The sequence below is a fragment of the Pongo abelii genome, chromosome 8 (assembly GCF_028885655.2).
Source record: "Pongo abelii isolate AG06213 chromosome 8, NHGRI_mPonAbe1-v2.0_pri, whole genome shotgun sequence".
Lineage (NCBI taxonomy): Eukaryota > Metazoa > Chordata > Mammalia > Primates > Hominidae > Pongo > Pongo abelii.
In genome coordinates this window covers 90744347-90761380 of record NC_071993.2, presented here as the reverse complement: position 1 = coordinate 90761380, position 17034 = coordinate 90744347, and positions in this window count along the sequence as shown.

Genomic DNA, 17034 nt, shown 5'->3' with positions numbered 1-17034 from the left:
ATTTTTTATGGTTGCATAGTATTCCATGGTGTATATGTGCCACATTTTCTTAATCCAGTCTATCATTGTTGGACATCTGGGTTGGTTCCAAGTCTTTGCTATTGTGAATAGTGCCGCAATAAACATACATGTTCATGTGTCTTTATAGCAGCATGATTTATAGTCCTTTGGGTATATACCCAGTAATGGGATGGCTGGGTCAAATGGTATTTCTAGTTCTAGATCCCTGAGGAATCGCCACACTGACTTCCACAATGGTTGAACTAGTTTACAGTCCCACCAACAGTGTAAAAGTGTTCTTATTTCTCCACATCCTCTCCAGCACCTGTTGTTTCCTGACTTTTTAATGATTGCCATTCTAACTGGTGTGAGATGGTATCTATTGTGGTTTTGATTTGCATTTCTCTGATGGCCAGTGATGATGAGCATTTTTTCATGTGTCTTTTGGCGGCATAAATGTCTTCTTTTGAGAAGTGTCTGTTCATATCCTTCGCCCACTTTTTGATAGGGTTGTTTGTTTTTTTCTTGTAAATTTGTTTGAGTTCATTGTAGATTCTGGATATTAGCCCTTTGTCAGATGAGTAGGTTGCAAAAATTTTCTCCCATTCTGTAGGTTGCCTATTCACTCTGATGGTACTTTCTTTTGCTGTGCAGAAGCTCTTGAGTTTAATTAGATCCCATTTGTCAATTTTGGTTTTTGTTGCCGTTGCTTTTGGTGTTTTAGACATGAAGTCCTTTCCCATGCTGATGTCCTGAATGGTAATGCCTAGGTTTTCTTCTAGGGTTTTTATGGTTTTAGGTCTAATGTTTAAGTCTTTAATCCATCTTGAATTAATTTTTGTATAAGGTGTAAGGAAGGGATCCAGTTTCAGCTTTCTACATATGGCTAGCCAGTTTTCCCAGCACCTAAATCACAAGCATTCTTATACACCGATAACAGACAAACAGCCAAATCATGAGTGAACTCCCATTCACAATTGCTTCAAAGAGAATAAAATACTTAGGAATCCAACTTACAAGGGATGTGAAGGACCTCTTCAAGGAGTACTATAAACCACTGCTCAATGAAATAAAAGAGGATACAAACAAATGGAAGAACATTCCATGCTCATGGGTAGGAAGAATCAATATCATGAAAATGGCCATACTGCCCAAGATAATTTATAGATTCAATGCCATCCCCATCAAGCTACCAATGACTTTCTTCACAGAATTGGAAAAAACTACTTTAAAGTTCATATGGAACCAAAAAAGAGCCCGCATCGCCAAGTCAATGCTAAGCCACAAGAACAAAGCTGGAGGCATCATGCTACCTGACTTCAAACTATACTACAAGGCTACAGTAACCAAAACAGCATGGTACTGGTACCAAAACAGAGATATAGATCAATGGAACAGAACAGAGCCCTCAGAAATAATGCCGCATATCTACAACTATCTGATCTTTGACAAACCTGAGAAAAACAAGCAATGGGGAAAGGATTCCCTATTTAATAAACACAGAGAAACTTCTAAAACAATTAGAAAATGGTGGAAAAGATAAACATCTTAAATAGAAATCAGTCAGAGCTTCTAGAATTGAAAAACTCACTTAAGGAATTACAAAATACAGTTGAAAATCTGGAAGCATTCCCCTTGAGAGCTGGAACAAGACAAGAAAGCTCATTCTCTCTTTTCCTACTCAACATAGTACTGGAAGTCCTTGCCAGAGCAACTAGGCAAGAGAAAGAAATAAAAAGCACCTAAATAAGTAAAGAAGTCAAATTATCTCTCTTCAAAGACTGCATGATTCCGTACCCAGAGAACCCTAAAGACTCTGCCAAAAGGCTCCTGGAACTGATAAACCACTTTTATAAACTTTCAGGATACAAAATTGTATTGGTCCATTCTCACACTGCTATACAGAAATATCTGAGACTGGGTAATTTATAAAGAAAAGAGGATTAATTGTCTCTTTTCTGCTGGCTGTACAGAAAGCATGATGCTGGCATCTGCTCAGCTTCTGGGGAAGCCTCAGAAAACTTGCAATCATGGCAGAGGACAAATGGGAACAAGCACCTCACGTGGCCACAGCAGGAGAAAGACAGAATGGAAGATGGAGCTCCATCCTTTTAAACAACCAGTTGTCATGATAACTCACTCACTCACTATCACAAGAGCAGTACTGAGGGGATAGTGCTAACCCATTCATGAGATCTTGCCCCCTTGAGCCAATCACTTCCCTCCAGGCCCAACTTCCAGCACTGGGGATTACAATTTGACATGAGATTTGGTGAGGACACAGATCTAAACAATATCAAAACTCAGTAGCATTTATGTACCCCAATAAGATGCAAGCTAAGAGCCAAACCAAGAACATAATCCCACTTACAAAAGCCACAAACAAAGGTACCTGGGAATACATCTAACCAAGAAAGTGAAAGATCTCTAAAGGATAACTGCAAAACTCAGCTGAAAGAAATCATAGATGACACAAACAAATGGAAAAATATTCCATCCTCATGGATTAGAAAAATTAATATTGTACTACCTATAGCAATCTACAAGTTCAATGCTATTTCTATCAAACTACCAGTCATTTTTCACAGAATTGGAAAAAAAACTAATTCTAAAATTCATATGGAACCATAAAAGAGCCCAAATAGACAAAGCAATCCTAAAGAAATAGAACAAAGCCAGAAGCATCACATTACCCAACTTGAAACTATACTATAAGGCTACAGTCACCAGAAAAGCATGGTACTGGTGCAAATACAGACATATAGGCCAATGGAACAAACAAAGAATCCAGAAATAAAGCTGTGCACCTACAGTCATCTGACCATGTACAAAGTCAACAAAAATAGGCAATAGAGTAAGGACTATTCAATAAATGATATTGGGATAGCTGGCTAGCCACATACAGAGGAATGAAACTGGACCTCTACCTTTCACCATATACAAAAATTAACTCAAAGTTGATTAAAGATTTAAATGTAGGATCCTAACTTACAAGAATCCTAGACAAAAACCTGAGAAACACCACTCTGAACATTGGCCTTGGGAATGAATTTATAACTAAGTCCTCAAAAGCAACTGCAACAAAAACAAAAATTGAAAAGTGGGATCTAATTAAACTAAAGAACTTCTGCACAGCAAAAGAAACTAAACAGACAACCTACAGAAGAGAATATTTGCATTCTGTGTATCCAACAGAGATCTACTGTTAAGAATATATAAGGAAGGTAATTGATTCAACAAGATAAAAATTAAAATAGTTAAATATGGGCAACACACATGAACAGACACTTTTCAAAAGAAAACATACAAGCAGTCAACAAACATGAAAAAATTCTCCATATCACTAACACTCAGAGAATTACAAATCAAAACCAGAATGAGATACCATCTCACACGAGTCAGAACAGCTGTTATTAAAATGTCAAAAATTAACAGATGCTGGCAAGGCTGTGAAGAAAAGGGAATGCTTATACACTGTTGGTATGAATGTAAATTAGTTCAGCCACTGTGGAAAGCAGTTTGGAGACTTCTCAAAGAACTTAAAAACAGAACTAGAACTATCATTTGACCCAGCAATTCTAATACTCTGTTTATATCCAGAAGAAAATTAATTGTTCTACCAAAAGACACATAGAATTGTGTGTTCATTGCAGCCTATTCACAATAACAAAGACATGCAATCAACCTACGTGCCCATCAACAGTGAATTGGCTAAAGAAAATATGATACATATACATCATGGAATGCTACGCAGCCATATAAAAGAATGAAATCATGTCCTTTGTAGCAACATGGATTGTGCTGAAGGCCATAATCCTTAGTGAACTAGTGCAGGAACAGAAAACCACATACAGCACGTTTTCATTTATAAGTGGGAGCTAAATATTGGATGCTCATAGACAGACAGATGTCAATAATAGACACTGGAGGAAGGGAGAGTGGCAAGGTTGAAATACTACCTGTTGGGTAGTATGCTCACTACCTAGGTAATGGGATCACTTATATCCCAAAGCTCAGCATCATGCAATATACGCATGTAACAAATCTGCACATGTACCTGCTGAATTTAAAATAAAAGTTGAAATTATTTAAAAAAAAAAACGCTTTTTACAGTTTTTAGAAAAAACTAAAAATCTCAATAATTCCTTAATACCATCACATATCAATTGTTCATAGTTCTGTGATTATTTTATAAATGTATCTCTTTTGTTTGAATTATATACAAATCCATATGTTGCAGAATAATATGACTTCTAATGTACTGAATCAAAGATGTAAATAGTAAAAGAGAAGGAATCAAATATATAAACTGTAAAGGATAAGTCACAATTATTGTATAATAGAAAGATAAACATTGCATAATTTTTTTTAATATAGTAAAGAGCTCAAAAACTGGTCTACTACTAATATAAGCTCCTCTACTTTCTTTTTTTTTTACTTCTGATATTAAATGAGACAATGAATTATGAATGAGTGATGTGGTGTCATACTCTGATGCCCTCCCTTCAATAAACACATAAAATGCCATTTGAAATAATGTACTCTCCAAATAATTAAATGTAACTTATTTTGTACTTGCTATGTGATTTGCATAGTACTAGTTATACTAATTAGCTACACTAATTAGTATACTAATATAACTATATATAAAAGTAATTAATTAGTATAACTATTAGTTATACTAATGAGGCAGAGACGTACTGTCTTCAAGGAACTGGTTATTTTGTTTCTTAACAAATAAGAGGAAAATAATTAAAAGTATATAAAATAACATAAAATAAAAATGAAAATTAACATAATTTATAATAGAATATTGGCATATTATATAAACAGATAATTCAAAAAAGAAATAATACATAAAAGATAAATATGACAAATAACATTCAGTGATAGTGAAACTTCATGAAATAATACTTTCATTATATTGCTGGTGAAATAAAAATTAGTAAGCTTTCAGTGGTGATTTTTTATAATAGTCATATCCTTTGACCTGGTCATTCTACTCTTAGGACAGAAATTAACCAGGGAGATGCTCAGAGATGTAAGCTATAAGGTTGAAAGCTGAAGCATTATTTATATTGTTAATATAATGTATTTATCCAAGGGAGTTGTATGCAGGAGTGAAAAATACCATTTAAAAATATATATTTAATGATGTAGAATGCTGTTATGTTAAATAAAAGTTGCATAACTACATATGGAGTAGGAACTCAATTTTATAAATATTGGAAAAGGAAACAATAATTCTGTTTATTTCATTTCCCCAAGTTTCTAATTTGAATGCTGGAAAAGGGGTTGTAAATCCCATTTGAATTTAGAGGTTCTTGTTCTCCACTAATGTTCAGTGTGGCTTTTAGCAAACCACACAGGCATTCATTTCCTTTATTAGTGAAATGGAATCGGTACCATCTGACTCAATCCCACCCCACACCCAGGACACTATGAGTATTGTACACAACAATGCATATGAAGAGAATGGCTATAGACATTAATTTATCATTTACATTATTTCTGTTTTTTCTCTTCCTATATCTTTATTGTTCATTTCATTCTCTTTCCTTCATTATACTAAAATGATTACCAAATGAAAGATTAAATTAAGATAATTCAATACTTTCATTCACCCTTTACTAGAAAGATGAGACAAGACCAAACTTTTCAGAATATACAATTCCCTGATTAAAGAAAGAAAAGTCCTCCTACTTTTCCTACTCTAATTTGTTATCTAAACCCCAGGATAAAGAGAGTAGACCATTTTGACGATTCCTTAAAAACAATGCCCATCAACACCCCAGGTAGAAGAGAGGGTGTTTAAACATATGTATATTGTGCACATTTCTAACTTGGAAGAGGAAAAATAGTTTAGCATGTGTCAAAACTTGTTTAATAAAATGACTTTTTTGCATAATATACACATATATAACCAACACATATGATTATTGGATGATAATTGGGCTTTGAAGTGCTCCTTTCCAAACATAATTTTATTTTGCTTTTTAAATAAATACATCAGCCTGTATTTCTCTAAAATTGAATTGCTTGTACATCTTCTGAGACTTGTTTCATAAAATGTTTTACCAAATCAAAAGTTTTACAAGCAATTCAGATTAGAGTTTTGGAGGGTTTTTTTTTTGGTATTTATTTATTTTAATTATTTAAAAGAATATTAATTATTATTATTATTATTTTTGAGAGACAGGTTTTCCTCTGTTGTCCAGGCTGGAGTGCGGTGGCATAATCGTAATTCACTGCAGCCTCAAATTCCCGGGCTCAAACAATCCACCCATCGTAGCCTTCTGACTACTTGAGACTACCAGGAGCACACCACTGTGCTAGGCTAATTTTTAACTTTTTTTTTGTAGACATGGGGTCTCCCTGTGTTGCCCAGGCTGGTCTTGAACGTCTGAGCTCAAGCAATTCTCCTGCCTTGACTTCCCAAAGTGTGGGGATAACAGGCATGAACCATCATGCCTGAACAGTATTCTTTTTGTTTTTTTGCTATAAAAAGTAGAACAGTATTTGATTATGTTACTTCAGAAACACAGAGCAATAAAACCTGTAGAAACCAATTTGCCTTTTTAAAAAATAATTCCAAGAAACTTCTATAGATCCCTTTATAAGAAAACAATTTCCATCAAAAACGAGGTCAATTATATTTTGGTTGTGAAGTTGATGTCTAATTATACTTTTCTTACCATCTTTGCCTGGTTATCTGTTTTAATTACAGATTCTCTCAAGAGTCATTTTTTTTTCCTTTCTTTCTCCATACGGAAAATGTTTGCAGCTACAATAAATACACTGACCAGAGAGTCTCAGACCAATTAACTGCCCTACTTAAGGGAATCCACCTTAGTTTTTGTAGCTGAAACAACAATATAAATGATATGACAGAATGAAACATAAATGGATGAATAATATGACCATGCAGAACTATATTATTTTTTTCATGATTTCTTTTGAGAATACAGCATATGAAGATTCTATTTAATTCAACTAAAAGGGCTATATATGCATTAGCTGAATCAAATATTACTTAAAGTATTATGAAAACTTAATGCTAGATTTTGGTTATGTAAAAATGTATTCAATATTATGTACCAGAAAGCACTGTAGTCTTGACGTTTCATTATTGTCAAGATAAAGCACAGCTTCTGGATAGGTTGCAGCGTGTCTGAAGAAAAGGCACATATTAAGCTTAAATTTCAGCTTTAATTATCCATGCTACCTACAGCCCAGATTTACTATTTAATTGTCACATTCTCAATTTATTTCTCTCATGAGAACCCAATTCAATGTTATTTTTCCTTCTAGAATTCTAATGCCATAAAATTTATAATCATGCAAACAACATATGTTATCTGTAGTAGTCAAAAATATAAAAAAATTCTGGATATTTTAATATGTATTATAAGAAATACTTTACTGCATGTACTTCAAATCTTAGAATTTTGTTGAGTTTTCCTGATAATTACATGAAACATTTTTGACCACCTGTTATGCTAGATATGAAGGAAGCTAAGTGATTAATTTATGATCCCCTTTTTCCCTCTAGGAAATTGTTGGAGACACAAGTAAAGCTAGATCCCTTAAGTAAATGATGGCTTAATTCCATCTTTACTTTCCTTGGCGAAGGGCATTCTATCAAAAGAGTTGGTGAAAGCTTGGATAATACCAATCTTTCCACCTTGCATGTACTTCACAAACACTGAAGACAATAATTACAAGCAAATGTTCTTTTTCTTCTCCTCCTTTTTCTTTCTAATGGCTTTAAATCATTAAAGTGAGACTCACACACTTTACCAAGATCATATTAAACCTAGAAGCCTAGGTGTCTTGAGCCTCCCTAAGAGCTGAGCCCATAAAACAACAGTATCTCTTATCAAACATCTTAATCAAATGCTTATATCTTCAAATATTTTTTCAATAAATTGACTCTAACATCTTACTTTGTTGTGCAAACATTCATTATTTTCATTTTAACAGTGCAGTCACTTAAAGAACTAGAAAGATTGTTGAAAGTGAAAGGCTCTGTCATGTAATGTCTAACATTAAGGACCCATGTAATATGGATTTAATATTTGGCATCAATTTTGTACAGCTATCAGAGTTTCATGTATTAAATCATCAGATATATTTAATCAACAACATTATATCAGTGATAGAGTAAAAGGCTCTTTCAATACATAAAAAGTAAGGGTTCTCTATGTAATGGTAGACATAGCCCTTTCAATCCAGTTAAGAAGTAGTAGTATTTTTTTTTAATCTGATGGGTGTGTCATCTCTTTTATGCAACAGTAAAGCAGCAGATGTCAAAGAGCCTTACAGATTGTGATTTTATGGTTTGCTTCAATTACTGACAATTGATTCTAAACTGTAAAGAATAATTTTATGCTTGATCATAAAAGAAATGTGTGAGTGTACAATATAGGAAATCCACTTGAAGAAAACATATAATCAGTTTTTGTTGTTGTAAAATCTATCTTCATAGCTTCTCTATGTTGAGTAACTCTCTATTAAACTCTGCCTTTGATTCACATCTTGAAAAGTCAATAACCTCTTCCTTAGAATTTGGTCAGTATGTAAGTGTATACACTGCTTATGGCTATAGTTGGTATATACATTTTAACTGCATTGGGATTTAGTATCTGTTCGGCAGTTGTGAAGCTGTAACATTTGAATACCTGATTTTGACAAAGTAAGGGACATTTCTAATGTATACAAAGACATTATAATCCAGACCACTATGCCATATTCTATAGCTGGCAGGGTTTTGTTAGGCTTATTTTTGTTTTTAAAAAATGGCACACTGTTACCAGACTTGTTTTCTAGTCTTGAACTGCTATATATTTCTGAAAAGATGTTGTACAATTAATATACAGAGTCATGCAATATAGATCATCTCTCTGTTCAATCTCCTAATTAAATATAAAGTTTCCTTATTTTCATAAAGACTGCTATGTTGTAACATGAGTACACTGATATTGCTTCACCCTGCCAGTATGGAAGACAAAAATCAAAAGCCCTGAAATACAGGATCCTTAGAAGTCCAGTTGAGCATATCAAAATAAGATATTACAGGTTTCTTGTAATCAAGAGATCTTTTTAAAGCCTATCTTTAGAAGAATCTAGTCAGTTGATGACAGATAGCTTCTATAAGAAGCACAACCTAATTGCACCTTTTGAACAAAATTACATGGATTAGGATTTCATTCAAACAAGGAAATCAAGTCAATTCCCTGTGACAAAAGTTTCTGTGAGAGATAGTTCATCTTAATTTCAAAGGATGATCCTATAGTAAATTCTGAAGAATCTTTTCCAAATATATTGCCATTCTGGGTGTTACCATATGAGATATTTGAATTAAATTGACTAGTTCAAAAGGAGACACTCGATTCAATTTTAGCATCCACTCCCCTTCTCTCTTTCATGCAGCACCTATGAGAGCTAATGACAGCTGAAGTTTCCTTTGGGAAACATCTGTAGCTATCTCAAAATTATTTTTCTCTGCTATAGATTTTAATGCTCAATTCTCTATGATAAAAAGCCCTAACAATGTTTGTAAACACAAAGTGAATACTGTATATACAGCTGTGAACATGCTTAGTTGAATCTCTGGATGGAATATTTTTATAGGGAACAAAAATTTGCCATAAGCTTACTACCTGTTTTCATTTTTCTTCCCCATAATAAAACAGCAGGAAGAAAGGAGGTTATAAAACATTAATGGTCCTTTTTAAAATGTTGAGTAAACAGCATCTGTAATTATTTTGCAGAGAAATGCTGCTAATTGAAAGAAAATCATTCTATTAGCACACACACCTGCTGCTGCACAAACGGTCCATTACTTGCTGAAGAATTTAATGCTGATACAAGGCCGAATCTCCAGTTTATCTCCTTAAAGAATGACCACTTGAAAATTCTGCCTTAGTTTTGCCTCTGTTGCTTACTGAGTTATCTCAGAGTCATCATGGCAGGGTACCAAAGGGGAAGTATAGTTTTACTACAATATTTGTCTCTGCAGACTTTATAGTCTTGGGTTTTTTTCTGGATCAAAGAGAAATAACAATCAGTCTCTTCTCAAAATAATCAGAATCCAGTTACCCCAGTATCAGATCACAAAATTTTCTTAAAGATCTTAAAGCACAGCCATACTAGTCATCACAGGAGGAGAACAAATGAAACACACCATTCCTTTTATCTGGAGAAATTGTCACTTGGGATTTTATTTAAAAATATTTTGAAGGCCACTTCCTTCTTGAAAGCTTTAACACATGAAATGAGGTTATTTCCTCATACTAGTCCAATATCGTGCCTACTTACCCGTATTCCAAAGGTTGATGTACATAATGGTTTACTATCAAAACAGCAATAAAACAATAAGAAATTAACAAGAGTCATGAGATGTACATCATTGATTCTGTACCAAACACTTTGCAAAATATTTTGTTTGTATGCATATAGATTTGCTTATTTGTTTCTTCTGGCAATATAACCATATTAATTTCCGTTTATTTATGTAAAAGTCAAAAACTCACAAACACATTGCTCAATTTATAGCCAATTCCTGGCATCGAGTTATTAATAATGTATTCCCTTTCACAATATATAACTAAAACATACATTGAATTTTTCATTACATAGTAAACTACAAATAAAATTAAAATTACTCATAATTTCACTGCCTTGTTTACTTCAATAATAATACTATATTATATAGTTTAAGCAGTATGAAAAAGTACAAGATGAAAAGTGAGAAACTTTCTTCCCTATTTCTTAATGTTAAGTAACCAAAGTATTGGTTATTCTTTCCAGATTAAAAATAGGTTACAAATATCTACAAATACGCATCTTTTGTCATTATTTTAATCATGTTTTTTCAAATGAGCAAATAAAAAATCCATGTCACTATGTAATAACCACGAAGTATTCTATAGTTTTCATGGAGTATTATTTAGTTAAATAATTAATTGCTTATCAATAGTCACTTTGTTTGCCTTCAGGTTTCATTATCACATAACTACGGAGATGGTCACATTGTGGCTGACTGTGCAGGAGGTACCATTTCTATTTAGCAGAGGAGGAAAGGAAGTCACAGAGCATTCAAGTAGATTTCTGGTATCCTTCACTTTCCTAGTGGAGTCAAAATAGAAATAAAGGCAGTCTGACTTCAGATTCCAGGATCTTAAACACTACCATATATGTTTCTAGTAGACAAAGGTGGCTGTGCTGGTGCCTCCTATGTCCAGAATTTCAAGATGAGCCCTGAGTTGTTTCATGAGATTCAGAGCTTTTTCTGAATAAAATTATATAGTTTGTTTATAACTCCAACAATGTCATGTACTCCTTACCTACTTAGAATAAAAACACATTCCTGTAATTTTATGCTGAAGGATGAGACTCCAGAATCAAGATGCCTTTTTTTAGCAGAGACATTAATGAGTTTATGCAAATCTAAATGGGGGCCTAGAGCTGGGAGTACAGAGTTTAGTGACTCTTTAAAATAGGATAGGAGAAATTGAATTTGAGGGAGGAAAATCCAAGAGAAGAGGCCATGCAATATGGCAAGGATCTGGAGCCTATGGAGAAATGTAAGTGTTGAGATGTTCCTAATAGTGCATAGTGAAATAGCAGGAAGACTTTGTAGGTAAAGAAAGTCTAATATTCAATTTACATTTTTTTCCTTTAATATACATATATATGAAGTTTTATTGTTAGAATATCCAGGAAAGGAGGCAAAATTCCATGTGTGGGTTGATAAAGAATAGAGGAACAAAGAAAATATAGTAAAAGCAGTATAAGTGAAATGAAATTTCAGCAACACTGGAAACTTAGTGGTATATGGTATAGGAGATTACAAAAGCAGCCGCTCCCTTCCCCACAACTCCCACAAACCTCCTAGAACTTGAAGAAATCTTATAAATATCAGATTTCCTATAGAATCTGTGAAATCTTGGAAATTTATTTGATTACCTAGAAATAAGTTGGCCTTTGCTGACATCTAATTACAATAAGATTTAAGAAGTCAAAGGAAAAGAGATCTACAAAAGAGACTGAAAAGTATTGCCAAGGAAATACAGCCAAGGAGTATTTGACAGAAACACAGAACAGAGGAAATGGTCAGTTAAGTACTTCCCACTTCACTTTCCTTTATTAATATATTTGACAGTTTCAGAAAAATGAAACTATGAAAAATATGACAAAATATTGCAAAGAATTCTCAGACACCCTAGTTCCAGATTTATCAAATGTCAACATTTAAGTACAACTTTTAATAAAGATATTTATTCATTCTTCTTTCTCTGTCACTCCCATGGTTATCTATCTATCTATCTGTCTCTATCATCTATCTATATCTATCTATCATCTATCTGTAGATCTATCTATATTATGTATCTATGTATCTATCATCTATCATCGTCTATCATCTATCTATATCATCTATCTATCTATCTATGTATTCTATCTTTCTATCTACCTACCTATCTTACTCTCTTTCTTGTAATCTAAGATAAATACATATATAAAAATAGATTATATGTGTTTTCCCCCTGAACTACTGAGGAATAATTTGCAGACAGGATATTCCTTTACTTTTCCCCACAAAGCACTTATGTATATTTCCTATAAACAAGGATTTATTTTACACAATGTTTACAATGGCTAAATAAACAACATTGATTAAATATCAATATTTATTTCTAGGAGTAGTAAATTATTCTGTTAAGGGCCAGAAGCTAATTATTTTAGGTTTTGCAAATCATACAGTTTTGGTTGCAACTACTCAATTCTGCTGTTGCAGTGCAAAGGCAGCCAGAGAAAATATATAAATGAAAGGCATGGTTGTGCTCAATATAAATTTATTTTCAAAAACAGGTAGTAGGATTGCTTGGCTCATGAGTCATATTTGCTGACCCCTGATCTAATATATAACCGTTCTTCAGAAGTTCCTAGATAATGTCATTTATAGCAAAAGAAAATCTAAGGTCATGTGTTGTATTCAGTTGTCATGTAGTCTTAATCATATTTAATCTTGAACTGTTAATTTTTTAATACTTTTGAAGACTACTGAGCAATTATTTTGTAGAATGTTCCTCTAATTGGATTTATCTGATTCTTATTTTTGGTTAAATTCAAGGTAATCACTTTTGTTCTGAATGTTATGGAAGTGATGATGGACATTCTCAATGCATCATGTCAGGGGCACATGTCGTTGATTGTAACACCATTACTTGTATTAATAACTTTTGTAATTAGGCTAGAATGCTGCCAGCCAGATTTCTCAAATATAAAGTTACAACTTTATACTTCATAATTAGTAAATGTTTTATTGGGAGCTGCTTTGAGACTATATAAATATTATGTATTCCTCAAACTTTCACTCTCTAGTTTCAGAATTTATTGACTATTTTTACCTGAATCAGTTATTACAGTGGTTGCCAAATGGTAATTTTCTAATTGCATCATACCTTCTACATCTAGTGGTTGGTTTTCTAGTGCAATGAAGACCATCTCTGTTTGTTACGGAGACTTACTTTATTCAACAGAGTAAAAAAAAAAAAAAAAAATACCGTTATTTATTTCAATTGTCAAAATAGCCAAGATTTGACTTTTTAGAGTCTCTTCAAACTGACTTCTAAGTGTTTTTATGTCTCCATCATTCGTTGAGCGCATCTATGCTTTTTTGGCATATAAAGGTATTCCAACTTCAATTTATCCTTACCAGATCCTGACATGAAATCAGTCGTTTCTCTAAAGAGCCTTGATTCTTTTTTAGGGGAGAATGGTATTTAGAAAACAAGATATACAAACAAGTATTGCCATTGCTACCTGGGAAACAAAACACGCATACATACACACACACATACAGATATACCCACACACATCTATTATCTATTTCTATGTCTGTCTTTCAATCTATACACTTAATATATTAAACCCAAGGAGTTAGCACTGACATCTTCAAGTCCAATTCAACATGGTAGGATTTATTTATCGTTTTCCCTTCCATATTTGTAAGTCTCTAATAGGAAAAAGCTGGCTGTCATTATCCATAATATATTTACATATTTGATCAATTCTGGAATATGTAAAAGTTTTAGAATTACTAATATATATCTCTGAGAACAAAAAAAAGAACTATAAATTAAAGTTTAATATTAGAATTTTTTTTTCCTGTAACCTAAGGATATGTAGTCCCAAAACTACTTCAAAGTTACCTGGGGTAGTTCTTCCCTCACACTACCATTTCCATATGTTTCTATTAATTTGTTTCCATTTGTATTTAATTTTGAGTCACTTCTCTCTCTTTGTTGATTTTGTTTATTTATTCTCACTTAGAGTATGTAAAACATTGATTCCAAAAGTCAGTACTACGCTGGAAAGTATATTCAGAGAGTACTCAACTCCTCCCTTCACTCCCTGCCCTTTCCACTGCTTCTCACTCATGCCCTGTATGCCCTGTAGGGGACAAGTTCTTATTGTTCATCAGTTTATCCCTCCAGCATTTGTTTTTGCTTAAATGAGCAGACACTGGTGTGTTTATTTTCATTTTTTATTTCTCCTCCTTTTATTTCTCCTCCATAAAAGTAGAACAGTTTGAAATATGAATAATTTATCATACTTTGTTTTCTTCATTTAATAATATAACATGAAAATCACTCCACACCTCCAGACCAGTTTATAAAGATCTACTTCATACTTCATTTATTTATTTTTTTAAGAGACAAGGTCTCACTCTATCACCCAGGCTGGAGTGCAGTGGCACAATTATAGCTCACTACAGCCTCAAATTCCTGAGCTCAAGTGATCCTCCCACCTCAGCCTCCCAAGTAGCTGGAACTGCAGCCACACGCCAAGTCACCTAACTTAAAAAAAAAAAAAAAACTGTAGAGATGGGGCCTCATCATGTTACCCAGCCTAATCTCAAACTCATAGGTTCAAGTGATCCTCCTTTTTTGGCCTCCCAAAGTGCTGGGATTATAGGTATGAACCACCACATTCACCCTCATTTTTTTTTTTTTTTACAGCTACTTAGTACTCTATTTTTGCATTTATCAGAATTTAATTCCTAGGTATAGGCACATAGGTTGTTTCCAATATTCTGCAGTTCTGCCTATACATTTTCACAGTGTCAAAAGTATAGCTTTAAAATAAATTCTTAGAAGTTGCAAACATATATTGTACTTTCTCTTCTTTTTAGACAGAGGTCTTGCTTTTACTTTGAACAGAAGTGGTGTCAACTTTTCTTTTACTTAATCAGTGCAGTATTGAGCATGTAATAAGAGTATAGTGTATATTTGCTGAATAAATAAAATTCTCCCAGGTATAGAAAATTTGATGAGAAATAAATCTACCTAGACACACAATCTTGGAAAGGAGAACTACTTTGTGAGAAAAGCTCCTGAAAGAGAAATATGACATAAGCATCATAGACAAAGACCAAAGGAAGCAAAGCTCTTGAGGCAGCTAAGCTCAGCTACCAATAGCAAGAGAGCCTGTAAACAACATCTGAGCAGAATTAGGGAACAAGGGACGGAGAATTCACGTTTTCAGTTCTGTTGGAGCCCGTGTGAGTAACATCTGCAACAAAGATCTTCGGATACAAAATTCCACACACAAGAGCGGCGGAACAAAAATGCGTTGTAGAAACTGAACCCGGGCTTCAGAGAACAAAATAGCAGCTTATGTAAATTTCTGACAATTAAGTTGGCCCCCCAAAAGGGAAATTTCTGAGTCCATTTGAATGGATTTTGGCCTTTTTTTCCAAAGGAAAATAATTAAAGGAATATGAGAAGCAGTCTCAAAAGTAGGAAAGTCTGTTATCTCCTCACCAAGAGAAATCGACAGAATTGTAATGTTTCCATGAACTTGCTTGACAGCAGAATGTAAACTCAACACAAGCCTGTATTTGGCTGTAAAAAAAAATCTATTACAAGCTTCTGCCTTTCATCCCTTTTCATGTTTAGTTCAGATTCAGAAAAATGTGAATAATTCATAAGCTCAAATGTTCTCCCCATTATGGTGAATAGCACCACACTGAAGCTGCTGCTTATTTTGCTAACTACATATTGCTGAGAAGATTCTCTCTGACTCTCTACTGTTTCTTTTTACTAAGATGTCTGTCCCTTTTTTTTAAAGGTATTTTACCATTTTTTTTGAATTAACATTTAAGTCTATTATGTAATCATACATCAATTTGATTAAAACAATTTTTAGGTTAATTCAAAGAACTGAAAATCAAATCAGATGTTATTAATCTAAAAAAGAAAAATTGCCACATCATAACCTGGCTAAAAGATACAGCTGAGCACGTCCCAGATTTTCATAGTAATAAAAGACTTTAGGTTTGGCAGTTTATTTTTAACAGATATTTTAAAGATAGAATTCATATACAAAGAACTGCACATATTGAATGTGTACACTTTGTTGAGTTTGCACATATGCAAACACCGATGATACCATCACCCCAGTCAAGGTAATAGGCACACTCAACACTGGCCAAAGGTTTTGTGTACGTTTGTTTTTTGTTTTTGTTTATGTTTTTGTGGTAAGAATTTTTTTTTTAATTTTAGTTGACAAATAATTAGACATATTCATGGGGTACATAGTGATGTTTCAATACATATGTATAGTAATCAGATAAGTGTAATGAGCTCTCAACATGAGATTTATCCTCAAATTTTGAAGCGCACAATATCATGTGGTTATCTTCAGGTACTAAGATGTACAGCCCCTCTCTGTAACTTTTCTTCTAGCATAACTAAAACTTTTTACCCACTGAGCAACCAACTGCCTTTTCCTCAACCTCCCCTTTAACCTGTTGTATTATCTGTTGCTATGAGTTTGACCATTATAGGTAACTCATATAAGTGAAGTCATGCGGCTGGGGGCAGTGGTTCACGCCCGTAAACCCAGCACTTTGGGAGGCTGAGGGGGTGGATCACTTGAGGTCAGGAGTTTAAGACCAGCCTGGCCAACATGGCGAAATCCCATCTCTACTAAAATACAAAAATTAGCCAGGCGTGGTGGCGGGCG